Consider the following 12007-nt stretch of genomic DNA (forward strand, 5'->3'; position numbering starts at 1 on the left):
TGCCAAATATCAAAATGAATCCGCCACAGGTATACATGTGTTCCCCATCCCGAACCCTCCTCCCTCCTCCCTCCCCATACCATCCCTCTGGGCCGTCCAGTGCACCAGCCCCAAGCATCCAGCATCGTGCATCGAACCTGGACTGGCAACTCGTTTCCTACATGATATTTTACATGTTTCAATGCCATTCTCCCAAATCTTCCCACCCTCTCCCTCTCCCACAGAGTCCATAAGACTGTTCTATACATCAGTGTCTCTTTTGCTGTCTCGTATACAGAGTTATTGTTACCATCTTTCTAAATTCCATATATATGCGTTAGTATACTGTATTTATGTTTTTCCTTCTGGCTTACTTCACTCTGTATAATAGGCTCCAGTTTCATCCACCTCATTAGAACTGATTCAAATGTATTCTTTTTAATGGCTGAGTAATACTCCATTGTGTATATGTACCACAGCTTTCTTATCCATTCATCTGCTGATGGGCATCTAGGTTGCTTCCATGTCCTGGCTATTACAAACAGTGCTGCGATGAACATTGGGGTACACATGTCTCTTTCCCTTCTGGTTTCCTCAGTGTGTATGCCTAGCAGTGGGATTGCTGGATCATAAGGCAGTTCTATTTCCAGTTTTTTAAGGAATCTCCACACTGTTCTCCATAGTGGCTGTACTAGGTTGCATTCCCACCAACAGTGTAAGAGGGTTCCCTTTTCTCCACACCCTCTCCAGCATTTATTATTTGTAGACTTTTGGATCGCAGCCATTCTGACTGGTGTGAAATGGTACCTCATAGTGGTTTTGATTTGCATTTCTCTGATAATGAGTGATGTTGAGCATCTTTTCATGTGTTTGTTAGCCATCTGTATGTCTTCTTTGGAGAAATGTCTATTTAGTTCTTTGGCCCATTTTTTGATTGGGTCGTTTATTTTTCTGGAGTTGAGCTGTAGGAGTTGCTTGTATATTTTTGAGATTAGTTGTTTGTCGGTTGCTTCATTTGCTATTATTTTCTCCCATTCTGAAGGCTGTCTTTTCACCTTGCTAATAGTTTCCTTTGATGTGCAGAAGCTTTTAAGGTTAATTAGGTCCCATTTGTTTATTTTTGCTTTTATTTCCAATATTGTGGGAGGTGGGTCATAGAGGATCCTGCTGTGATGTATGTCGGAGAGTGTTTTGCCTATGTTCTCCTCTAGGAGTTTTATAGTTTCTGGTCTTACGTTTAGATCTTTAATCCATTTTGAGTTTATTTTTGTGTATGGTGTTAGAAAGTGGTCCAGTTTCATTCTTTTACAAGTGGTTGACCAGATTTCCCAGCACCACTTGTTAAAGAGATTGTCTTTAATCCATTGTATATTCTTGCCTCCTTTGTCAAAGATAAGGTGTCCATATGTGTGTGGATTTATCTCTGGGCTTTCTATTTTATTCCATTGATCAATATTTCTGTCTTTGTGCCAGTACCATACTGTCTTGATAACTGTGGCTTTGTAGTAGAGCCTGAAGTCAGGTAGGTTGATTCCTCCAGTTCCATTCTTCTTTCTCAAGATCGCTTTGGCTATTCGAGGTTTTTTGTATTTCCATACAAATTGTGAAATTATTTGTTCTAGCTCTGTGAAGAATACTGTTGGTAGCTTGATAGGGATTGCATTGAATCTATAAATTGCTTTGGGTAGTATACTCATTTTCACTATATTGATTCTTCCAATCCATGAACATGGTATATTTCTCCATCTATTAGTGTCCTCTTTGATTTCTTTCACCAGTGTTTTATAGTTTTCTGTATATTTCTTTTTTTAAGTCTTGTTTTAAGATGGGCTCAACTTTATGCCATTCCATTTTAAGAATACACAAGGAAGTTTTATTATGAGCTTTCAGAGCATTTTACTTGCTGTGTGCAGAATAAAATTAAGGTTAAATGTACATTTGAAATCGTGTCTAACCCTCTTGTCAGAAGGAGGACCTTATTTAGAGAAGATAAGTGAATTGCCCATAATATACAGAAAACCAAGACTGGAATCCAAGTGTCTTGCTCATATCCCTGTGTGTGTGTGTGTGTTTTCATCATACCGCAGATGTTTAATGTTCTGAGACTCATTAAAGCAGCACCAAATAGGCAATTTTTCTTTCTAGATTGTTTGGGTGACTCTGTCAAAATACCTTAGGATTATGCTTTCAAAGGTAACCCTCCTTTTAATTTTTTTAATTTGCATTAATTTTCTGTTTTTATTTTTTTTTAAATACCTTTGATCTAAGTGCTTAACTCCACTCACACAGTTACATACATTCTCATGCTGATAAACAAAAAGGAAAACATGTGGAAGAAAATTATTCCCTTACTTGAAGGTGCACTGTCCTCTTTTCTTCTTGGATTGATGCTATCTGACATGAACATTGCAATTCACTGCATCATGCAGAAAATGTAAAAGGACAGCATTTCTGAAAAGCAAACCATAGCTTTTAGAAATATAACTAAAATGAAAAGCAGCATGCAGCTGTGTCTTCTGGTCAGGCACATGGAAAATGTTTCCTATTTGGCAGCATTTATCCAGAGGCCAAAAGAGTTCACAACCACGCATTTTGCTATTCATATAACTGTGGTTCTTTCTCTTGTTGTTCCTCACTTTATTATCTCCTTCCCAGACTCTGGTCATCTTTCCAAACTACCTATTCTGCCATTCCACCCCACTAGCTTTCAGATGAAAACAAATAACACATCACTTGAACCCTCCTTGCCATCTGTTCTATCTCCCATTCCCCTCAAGTTTTACTAAATCAGGAGAATGCTACGGATAGTGTATATGGATTTTTCCAAAGACTATGACACATTCTCACATTATCTTTGTGCATAAGATGGACCAAAATGTGGGATTTGGTTTTAGGATACTGAAGTTGATTCAGAGCTGGTGAAAAAAAAATACTAAAAGTGTACCAATTAAATGAGCAAATATCAACTTATAGAAAGCTCTCTAGTGAAACACCACAGGAATCTATCCTTCATCCTGCTCTGATTTCTATATTTAGGGATGGTCTCCCCAGTCTATGAATACTATGAGGCCAAACATTTCATATTCTCCATCTTCGTGTTTGGCATAAATTAGATAGTCAATAAATGTTTAAGAATCAATGACCATGATGAGCACATAAATAATATTAAGACCAAATTCATGGAAGAAAGAAAACAGAAAGCGATCTCAACACATTATTGATGGTCTGGTTAACAAGCCAGATCTAATGAGTACTTGGTTCCAGATACACCATAAATTCATCAAATATAACAAAGAATAAGTCTAATTTAAGAGCAGACTGGGATTCAGTTCAGTTCAGTTGCTCAGTCACATCCAACCCTTTGCAACTCCATGGAGAGCAGCATGCCAGGCCTCCTTGTCCATCACCAACTCCCAGAGTTTACTCAAACTTATGTCCATTGAGTCAGTGATGCCATCCAACCATCTCATCCTCTGTTGTCCCCTTCTCCTCCCACCTTCAATCTTTCCCAGCATCAGGGTATTTTCAAATGAGTCAGTTCTTCGCATCAGGTGGCCAAAGTATTAGTTTCAGCTTCAGCATCAGTCCTTCCAATGAACACCCAGGACTGATCTCCTTTAGGATGGACTGGTTGAATCTCCTTGCAGTCCAAGGGACTCTCAAGAGTCTTCTCCAGCACAGTTCAAAAGCATCAATTCTTTGGCACTCAGCTTTGTTTATAGTCCAACTCTCACATACATACATGACTACTGGAAAAACCATAGCCTTGACTAGATGGGCCTTTGTTGGCCAAGTAATGTCTCTGCTTTTTAATAATCTATGTTGGTCATAACTTTTCTTCCAAGGAGCAAGCATTTTTTTTTTTTTAATTTCATGGCTGCAGTCAGCATCAGCTGTGACTTTGGAGCTCAAAGAAATAAAGTATGTCACTGTTTCCATTGTTTCCCCATCTGTTTGTCATGAAGTGATGGGACCAGGTGCCATGATCTTCGTTTTCTGAATGCTGAGCTTTAAGCCAACTTTTTCACTCTCTTCTTTCACTTTCCTCAAGAGACTCTTTAGTTCTTCTTTGCTTTCTGCCATAAGGGTTGTGTCATCTGCACATCTGAGGTTATTTCTCCTGGCAATCTTGATTCCAGCTTGTGCTTCATCCACTCTGCATATAAGTTAAATAAGCAGGGTGACAATATACAGCCTTGACGTACTCCTTTCCCAATTTGGAACCAGTCTTTTGTTCCACGTCCAGATCTAATGGTTGCTTCTTGCCCTCCATACAGATTTCTCAGGAGGCTGGTAAGGTGGTCTGGTATTCCCATCTCTTTAACAATTTTCCAGTTTGTTGTGATCCACACAGTCAAAGGCTTTGGTATAGTCAATAAAGCGAAAGTAGATGTTTTCCTGGAACTCTCTCACTTTTTCGATGATCCAATCAATGTTGGCAATTTGATCTCTGGTTCCTCTCCCTTTTCTAAATCCAGCTTGAACATCTGGAAGTTCACGGTTACGTACTGTTGAAGACTTAGTTTAACATATAATTTAAAAAAAAAGACTCTAGAGACATCAAAAAGATGGCAGATTAAGAGATACCAGCCTTCATTTTCAACAACAGCAACAAAAACAAATGGCTATCCATAAAGGAAATAGTCATGGGAGAGCTCAAATATCCAGTGAAGAACCTACAGAAACACAGTGGAGCAAAAAATGGAGAATAACTGCATGGAAAGGATTGCTGGAGACATCAGTTTAGCTAAGACATTTGGGAACAGCTGGGAACAAAGAAGGCCATGGCTATCAGTATCAGCCACATAATGGGTGCTATTACACTCCCCAGTTGCCTGCTCTGTGAAGTACCTCAGCATCATTTGCTACTGAAGACCTCAATAACAGCTGCAGATTCCTTACAGCTTTCAAAGTAGAGGACCCATAATGTTCATTGGCATGAATCCCAGCAGACTGCTCTGAAGAGGACCCTGGCAAATTTAACCACTGAGTTATCCAACAGCCATTTCCACCATGGACTATCCCTGGTGCACTGCCTAACCCCACAGAAGGAAATATTGATGTACCATACTGGGACAAGGATTGCTACCCTCAACCCTTCACAGGTTCCAGACCCCACAGCTACAGCTGCTTCATGTGAATCTGCCCTCCAGACTTGGGCCCTGAGCTCACTCCATGTACCCACATTTCACACACTTGAGCCACCACTGCTATGAACTGGCTAGCACTCCAAATTCCATAGTTACTATCTCACCACGTACACCTGCACTAGAGACCCCAGGTCCATCACTGTCCATGGGTGCTCATGTATCAGACACCAGTGCCACCACCACTGTGAGGGCATCTGCTAGCCAGTCTTAACACCCAGAGACTATAAATGCCTACATTAACTAAAAAGGAAGATATCAAATAAGCAATCTAACTTTATACAAGCAGCTAGAAAGAGAGGAATAAACTAGGCCCAAATTAGCAGTCAGTCCTAAAGGAAATCAACCCTGAATATTCATTGGAAGGATTGATGCTAAAGCTGAAGCTCTAATACTTTGACCACCTGGTGCGAAGAGCCATCTCATTGGAAAAGACCTTGATGCTGGGAAAGACTGAAGGCAAAAGAAAAGAGGGTGGCAGAGGATGAGATGTTACATAGCATCACCGACTCTACAGACATGAACTTGAGCAAACTCTGGGAGACCGTGGAGGACAGGGAAGCCTGGTGTGCTGCTGTCCATGGGGTTGCAAAGAGTTGGACATGACTTAGCAACTGAACAACAGCAACAAAGTTAACAGAAGAAAGGGGAAAAATGTTAACAGACAGAAATAGACAAACAATAAAAAAGATCAACAAATTGAGTTGGTATTTTGAAAAGATAAAGAAAATTGACAAACTTCTGTGCAGGCTAAGAAAGAGAGCTGACGTAAATAAATGGTATCAGAAATACAAAAGGAGACATTAAAGCCTATACCATAGAATATAAAGGATCGTGAAAGACTACTATGAACAATTATCTGCAAACAAATTGGATCATCTAGAAGTAAATGTTACTTTATACCTCTTATAAGGTCTTTACTCAAAAAGACAAAAGATAACAAGTGTGGGTGAGGATATGAAGAAATTATACCCTGTTATAAGAATATAAAATGGTGATACCACTATGGAAAATAGCATGGCAGTTCCTCAAAAAATAAAAAATAGAACTACTATATGACCCAGCAATCCCACTTTGAGGCATAGATCCAAAAGAATTGAAATTAGGATCTCAAAGAGATATTCAGACTTGCATGTCATTGCAGCATTACTTATAATAGCCAAGATATGGAAACAATCTATGTGTTCATCTATGGATGAATGGATAAAAATGTGGTAAACACAATGGAATATTATTCAGTCTTTAAAAAAAGAAAACCCTTCCATATGTGACAACATGGGTGAATCTTGAGGACATTATGCTACCTGAAATAATCCAGTTACAGATGAACAGGTATTGTGTGACTCCATGTGCATTAGATATCTAAAATGATCAAGCTCATAGAAAGAGAAAATAGAAAGGTGGTTGATAGGTACAAGAAGGAGGAAGAAATTGTTGTTCAGTGAGTATAAAATTTCAGTTACACAAAATGAGTGAGTTCTAAAGATCTACTGTGCCTATAGTACTGCACACCATACAATATTTTGCCTACAGTTAACAAGACTATATTGCAGACTTCAAAACTTTTTTAAAAGATAGATCTCATGTTGTGTTTTTATTGCAGTGGAAAATAAATTTTAAATGTTTTTAAGATTCTAAGATTATTAATTGACAGGCAGTTCAAAATATTACAAAAGCATAATAAGGCTGCCAATAAAGCAAATGTAAGTTTAACAGTGTAATGAAAATGTTAGTCACTCAGTTGTGTCTGATTCTTTGCAACCCCATGAACTGTAGGCCACCAGGCTCCCCTTTCCATGGAATTCTCCAGGCAAGAATTGGCCACTGGAGTGGGTAGCCATTCCCTTCTCCAAGGGATCTTCCCAACTGAAGGATCAAACCTGGGTCTCCTGCATTGCAGGAAGATTCTTTACCATCTGAGCCACCAGGGAGAAGAATGGTGCCCTGAGATAAGTACAACTGACCCTTGAATGATGCAAGGGTTAGGGGCATGAATCCTCCATGCAGTTAAAAATTCACATATAATTTATAGTCGGCCTTCTGTTTCTAAGATTCTTCTGTGTCTTTGGTTCTTCATCCACAGATTCAACCTACCATGGCTCATGTAATACTGCAGAATTTAATATTGAAAAAATCTGCACACAAATGGATCCATGCGGTTCAAACCCATGTTGTTCAAGGGTAAACTGTAGTTGAACTCCTCTTCTAGTTTCCAGAACATCCATATTGGCAAAATTCAGTTTTACTAATGATCCAATTATCTAATTATAGCTTGCCTATAATGGAACTTCCTTTTGAGTATTTTGACATCCATTCAAGGATCCTAAAAATAAAATTATATTAAAATTGCAACCAGGAACTTTAGGCAAACTTTCCAAAAAGTTCCTTAGTATAAACGGTTGGAAAAACACCTGTTAGGAAAACAAACCATCCCATCATCCTATCATTCATAGTACTCACCATGTTTGATAATTACCATTTTAAAATATGAAATTTTGTGAAAAACACTCTTTTACATATCAGGTTTTAAATATCTAAAATACCAAAAAGATTATAAAAGAAAATACAGTGTGCTATGAGTGCAATTGCACCCCACTCCAGTACTCTTGCCTGGAAAATCCCATGGGTGGAGGAGCCTGGTAGGCTGCAGTCCATGGGGTCGCTAAGAGTCGGACACGACTGAGCGACTTCACTTTCACTTTTCACTTTCATGCATTGGAAAAGGAAATGGCAACCCACTCCAGTGTTCTTGCCTGGAGAATTCCAGGGACGGGGGAGCCTGGTGGGCTGCCATCTATGGGGGTCGCAGAGTCAGACACGACTGAAGTGACTTAGCAGCAGCAGCAGCATGAGTGCAAAAGCACTAGAAAAGCATTGTAGTTTAGATAAAGGAGCACATTATCTTTGTCTACATTGGCAAGATTACAACCAGACCATTGTACCCAGTTCTGAATGCCCATTAAGAAAAATGCAGCATGCTGACAAAGGAATAACAAAATGACTGGAAGACTTGAAACAATATCATTTTAGAAATAGATGAGGCAACTTTAGATGATTTCAGTGGAGGAAAAAGAAATTCATATTGGACATGATATCTGACCTTAAATACTTGAAAGTATTCATTACACTTATTCTGTTAGTTTCAGTGATCCAATCTAGAATTAATAAAGTTGATCATACAAAGATACCAATCAGGGCTGAAAGTATGAGAGAAGGTTTGGTCAATCACAACTTTAAAAAATTTAAATGGCTACCTTGGAATTATTAAGATTGTTGTCAAGAAGCAGATTATTACTTACAACCTTAATGTTAAGATTTATATCAGTAAGGTTATTTATAAAGAAACCATTATTTAGAACAGTTTTACTGAGGGTTGAGACTGACTTTCTTTCTTATGTTTGGCATTGAAGTTTTCCTTTCTGAAAATTATTTCCACTCATTCTGGTCACTATGACTGTTTCCTGATCACTTTTTATAATGAAGAACTGTGAACTGTAAGTTGTTTTTATTTAGAAATCGGACTTTGAAGTTTTCAGCTATCCAGAACATTACCAAGAAGCAGATAAGAAACTGAAATATTTATTATCAAGATCATGATACAATGTCTCATCTCTATCTGTATCAGATTATGGCAGGCTTTATTACTTTGTGTCTTAATGTAAAATGCAACAATAATAATAAATTAGAAATTTGGTGAAAGGATGACCAGTTGGGCCAACAACCCACAACCTCCATAACATCTGAGAGAATCACTCTTTTTCAACACAAAATGATAATTATTTTTAATAATCAGAAGTCTTTTAAATAATCCTATTGACCTATCTAATGGATATTTTGTTTAGGGAGTTGAGGGAACACCTTATTTATTTTAGAAATTTTTCTTTAACATAATTTTTGGGCTTCCCTGGTGGCTCAGATAGTAAAGAGTCTGCTTGCAATGCAGGAGACCCAGGTTCCATCTCTGGTTTAGCAAGATCATTCCCTGGGTCTGGAATGTCCCCTGGAGAGGGGATGGCTACCCACTCCAGTATTCTTGCCTGGAGTTGCTGTGGACAGAGGAGCCTGGCAGGCTACAGTCCATGGGGAAAAATCGGACACGACTGAGTGACTAACACACACACACACACACACACACACACACACAGGCACACAGATTAAAAAAAAAAAAAAGGCCAAGAGAGATGCTCATTATTATATGGAATGGCGCTTATGTAAAGTGCAACCCACCCCCCCATGCCTAAAAATGTCAGATAAGCTTACCACACTTGATCCTAGATTTTACTCTTCAAAACAAGTGTAGGAAATTGGCCTTACTCCACATCCAATCCTAAGGATTTATAATTGTTATTAATTAACTTGACGGGCCGGGATTTGGGAAGATAGATATAGCCACATCCTCCAATGTTAGCCTCAAAATATCCCTAGAAATAGAGACATGAGTGCTCCATACCAAATGTTATCCAGCTGGTGGTATTCAAGTGGTATTTTCCCCCTGAACTATTTTATTAAATATTCAAGATTTCTGTTATTATTGTTCCCTTTCCAATACTTAACCATTTAATTACTAGCAGATCATACCATAATTGTGCACTATTTGATTTAACTAATAATTACCACCCAGAAAATTTGCTCATGAAGCAAATCTCTATAAACAAGTGATCTTTTTCCATCAATCTCTATAATAATGTAAGGAATGTGTTCTCAATTCTTTTTTTTTTTTTTTTCCTGTTCCTGCCTCTAGGTGATTATAGCACAAGAAGGGTATAGTTACTCCACTAACTCAGAACATCTGCCACCTGCCTGAAGCCATGGCTTAATTCAGTCATGGGATACAGGAAGCCCTGCTCTTTCCACCTTGCTTTACTTTCAAATGCTTGCCTCATGCAGGCAACTTCTTATCCCCTACTGCCACAGCCTAGATTTTATGGCTCATCCAAGATTAGGCTGTGGGAGATATGAGTAGCAGCTGGTCACATCCTGCTGTTTCTGTGGCAAGGTACAGACAACTGAAGATCTCATTTTGTATCTGCCCCTGGAAGCTGTTTGTCTGCTGGCAAGTTTCTGTTCATGTGAGGTTTCTGGAAGCATATATTGAATTTATTTCCTACTTTTCTGTTATGGTGAATTTCTCATTGGTGAATCCCATGTAATTGGGTACACCTGCACTGTTGTATCAAGAAGAAGGGAAGCTGCATAGTAAAATTAACAGTTGTCATTTGGTGTTAGGACACATTACTATATTTGCAAATTCACTCAGTAAATTCACAGACATTTTATATTCCTGTGCATGTGTGTGTTTGTACATTATATTTCCAGCTAAGAAATGATCACATCTCTTGATTGCTTCACACCACAACTCAGTGTTCAGGCAGCACTGAATCAGCATTTGCAAAGACACTTTTAGGAAGTCTTGTCTTTTAGCTAAGATGAACAATTGAAGTCCTGATCAGTTTATACTCACTAACTATCCAGTACCACTTTTTCAAGGATATGGACATTAATTAGCTCCACTTTGCTAAACCAATTCTAAATTAGGTAATTATGTTGTATATCCACCAGTTTCTGCTGGGAAACATGTTCTTCACTTCCTGTCTCTACCTGATAGCCAGCTGTTAAATAGCATCCAAGTTTTCCCCAGAGATGGTTACAGACCAGAAATGATTCTTTTATAGGATATTTTCAGAATGTTCAAGATGAAAGTAGCTATGTAAATGATATTGTTATTGCTTATTATTATTACCAGTGACAACTCTCTTCATATCATTATTGCATTAGTAATTTGGAGACAAATGACACTGTTGTAAAATGTATCTCAGATTTTTGTTAGGAAAATTTGTTATAGGCTGAGTGCTTCTGTCCCCACAAAATTCATATATTGAAATCATGACCCCCAATGTGATTATATTAGGAGATAGAAGCTTTTGAAGATAATCTGATCAAGAGGATGGATTCCTCATCAATGGGATTAGTGCCCTTATAAAAGAGGACCCAGAGAGTTGTTGCCCTATTTCCACCATGTGAGTTGACAATCTGCAACCCAGAAGAGGACTATCACAAGAACCAGACCATGCTGGCACACTAACTTTGAACTTACAGCCTCTAGAACTGTGAAAAATCAATTTCTGTTGTTTATAAACCACACACTTTATGGTATTTTGATATTGTAACCCAAATTAAAACAAACTTTTCTTAAAAGTCAATTCATATTCGTTGGGTACTTCCCAAGTTCCTAATAAATTCATATATGTTAGTAGAAAATAATTTTAAACTCACTCTGATTTAATATTTCATCAAATGTAAGGTGGTAAATGGGAAAAGGAGAAAGTAACCTGAACCCTATTGGGATGATTTGGAAGAATGGCATTGAAACATGTATAATATAATATATGAAACGAATCACCAGTCCAAGTTTGATGCATGATACTTGTTGCTCGGGGCTGGTGCACTGGGACAACCCAGAAGAATGGTATGGGGAGGGAGGAGGGAGGTGGGTTCAGGATGGGGAACATGTGTATACCTATGGCAGATTCATGTTGATGTATGGCAAAACCAATACAAAAAAAATAAAGAAAGAACATTGTAAATAATAATCAAAATCTTGAGGAGTCTATTGGATGAAATAATCAACTGTGGTGAAAGGAAAAGTAATGAGAATTCATCTTGTGAGCTATCCATATCTCCCACTTATGAAAATAAAACTTTTCAACAGTTGCTGCTAAGTCTGCTGCTAAGTCGCTTCAGTCATGTCTGACTCTGTGCGACCCCATAGACAGCAGTCCACCAGGCTCTCCCGCCCCTGGGATTCTCCAGGCAAGAACACTGGAGAGGTTTGCCATTTCCTTCTCCAATGTGTGAAAGTGAAAAGTGAAAGCGAAGTCACT

The sequence above is a fragment of the Bos grunniens genome, chromosome X (assembly GCF_055505025.1).
Source record: "Bos grunniens cultivar Pamir isolate PY7600 chromosome X, Bosgru_T2T1.0, whole genome shotgun sequence".
Classification (NCBI taxonomy): Eukaryota; Metazoa; Chordata; class Mammalia; order Artiodactyla; family Bovidae; genus Bos; species Bos grunniens.